The sequence below is a fragment of the Belonocnema kinseyi genome, chromosome 7, assembly GCF_010883055.1.
Source record: "Belonocnema kinseyi isolate 2016_QV_RU_SX_M_011 chromosome 7, B_treatae_v1, whole genome shotgun sequence".
Lineage (NCBI taxonomy): Eukaryota > Metazoa > Arthropoda > Insecta > Hymenoptera > Cynipidae > Belonocnema > Belonocnema kinseyi.
The window spans coordinates 38730531-38733254 of record NC_046663.1 but is presented as its reverse complement, the minus strand read 5'-3'; the positions used below and the strand labels follow the sequence as shown (position 1 = coordinate 38733254).

General features: G+C 28.0%; 1 protein-coding gene across 1 annotated transcript in view; it reads left to right on the top strand.

Moving 5' to 3' along the window:
* The window catches only part of LOC117176423, an 18617-nt gene that overhangs the window by 10247 nt on the left and 5646 nt on the right, over positions 1-2724 (top strand). The gene's annotated exons all lie outside the window — the stretch shown is intronic.

Below are 2724 nucleotides of genomic sequence, written 5' to 3'. Positions count from 1 at the left end.
CTGTGGATTTCTTAAAACTGAATTCCAATTCTCTAATATAAATCAGGTTGGGTAGATAAAATAAAATTTGGAAATCAAAACTGGAACTACAGGGAACGTCCGCCTATTTGAAAATTCGCCTTTTTGAAATCCCCCATGAGCAGTTATTTAAAATTGCGAAGTTCCGTCACCTCCCACCATGATTCCTGTATGATCTCATCTGCGTCAGTGGCTATTATTACATTTTTCAAGGAAGCCGTATTATCATCCGAGAATAAAAGAAATTCTTAACGTCTTTTCAGACTAGATTGTACTACAAATTAAATTTTTTTAAGTAAATGATAATACAGATCCATAAAAAAATTGACTTGTATCACCTGGAAAAATAATACGTGTATGTTTGAAAAACAAATCGTCATTCGATCTCTCTGGTAGCTTGAGGGAAAGGCACCCGACCAGCATTAGGAAGATCTGTGATTCGATTCCCAGCAGAGCGCAGATGTTTTTTTTTAAAGTTTACTTTACATTTTTTTAAATTCATAACTCCATCTAGCCTGAAAAAATTAAGAATTTCTGTTATTCTATGAAAATAATACAGATTCTTTGAAAAATTTGACTTGTAATTCCAGGCAAAATAATTCGTTTATTTTTGAAAACGGATTCTTCATTCGATCTCTCTGGTAGCTTATAGAAAAAACACCCGACCCGCAATCGGCAGTTCTGTGGTTCGATTCCCAGCAGAGCGAAAGGAGATATTTTTTTTTAGAAAAAATTGAGTTTAAAACGAAGTTTTGAATCATAGCTCCATCTAGCTTGTAAAAACCTTAAGAAATTTTATTACTCTCTGATGATAATAAAGTTACCTTAAAAAAACAAATATTTGAATTTTCAACAGAGAAGATTCATTTTCTACCAAAACAGATAACCTCTTAACAAAACACATCAATTATTATATGAATAGTGGAATTCGCAACTAAAAGGATTATTTTTTTAAAGAAAAGATTCATTTTCAATAAAATACACAAATTTTCCAACAAAAAGTTTAATTGTCTACAAAAAAAAAGAATTTTTATCAAATTACATAAATTTTCGACTAAATAGTTCGAACAATGGATGTGATGTTAGTCCAAATTTTATTTTATTAATTTTTAAAATCTATATTTTTTTCGTTTCTGAAATCTTTTAACTTAATTGTTCAATTTTCAAACTAACACAGATCAGTTTTTAAACAAGAATAAGGATTAAAAGTCGTCCTTAACAGAATTAATTTTCAATCAAAAAAGCATTTTCTACAAAAACAGCTTTTTTGTACCAAATATTGTACCATATATTTGATCTTTTTATCAAATTGTTGAAAAAAGCGAATTTTCAACTAAATTTATAAATCTTCAACCAACAAGTTAACTTTAAAAGAAAGTTGTTCAGCTTTCAACCAAGTAATTCAAATTTCAACTTAAAAAACTGAATTTTCAAACAATAAAAGTAATGATATTAGTTAATATTTTATCAAAAACAATAATATTTTTTAAATAAATAAAGGTAAATTGAACCAAAAAGGAACAGAAAATTTGAAAAGTCATAGCTTTGGTTAAAAATTAAATTATTTGGTTGAAAATCAATCAGATTTATTTGACGATTCAAGTATTTTCTTGGAAATTTGTCCTTTTTGGTTCAATTAAACTGTTTTTTATTTCGAATTAATATATTTTTTTCTTTTCGATTTTCGGTCGTAGGTTTATACTTTTAATTAAAAAGTGGTATTTTTTAGTTACAAATTAATTTGTTCAATGGAAAATTTACCCGTTTTGTTGAAATCTGAATTGACTGGATGAAAATGACTTTTTTTGTTAAAAATTCAATTATTTTGTAGAAAATTCGTATTTTTAGTTAGAAAATTGAACTATTTGATAAAAACTTTGAATATTTCATTAAAAATTTATCTCTTCTGATAGAAAATTAATATTTTTGGTTGATGATTCAACCATTTTTTTTAAATAAAATAAAAATTAAAAAAAAATAAAAAGTTCATCTAATCTGAAAAAAATTAATAATTTCTGTTATTCTCTGATAATAATACAGATTCCTTGAAAATTTTTACTTGTAAAGGCTGGAAAAATAATTAGTGTATTTTTGAAAAAGGATTCCTCATTCGATCTCTCTGGTAGCTTAAGGGAAAAACACCCGACCGGCAATCTAAAGTTCTGTTGTTCGATTCCCAGCAGAGCAAAGAAGAGAATCTTTTTTCAGAAAAAATGTACCTAAAAATATTATTACATTATTACAATATTCCATTAATAATGAATTATTTTAAGAAATGAACTATTTCTTAGGTGCAATTTAACTAATTTTTTAAAAGTCAATATTTGTTTTAAATATTTATCTGTATGATTATTAATAATACTTATTGGCTCTAAGCTGACCCGCGCTTTTCGGCACATGCGCAGTTGAAAAAGTTGCTTACAGCGCCCTCATCGATACAACGCCGGGCAAAGATATTATAAATGTAGATGCGGTACGAGGCGTCGGAGTGGGGAATTATATATATAGGACATCACATTTTCTGCCATATCGAGGTGCTGCCCTCATCGTACTACGAAGTCGAATTCTTGTTTTCTCATTCTTCGTAAAATATGACGGTAAAGGAGTAGAAAGATTTTTTGAGGTTAGAAAAGTTTGACATGTATGTATCGCTGAATTTTTTCAGATCTGAAGCTTGATCCAGGTTTTCGGTACAGTCTTTTTTTT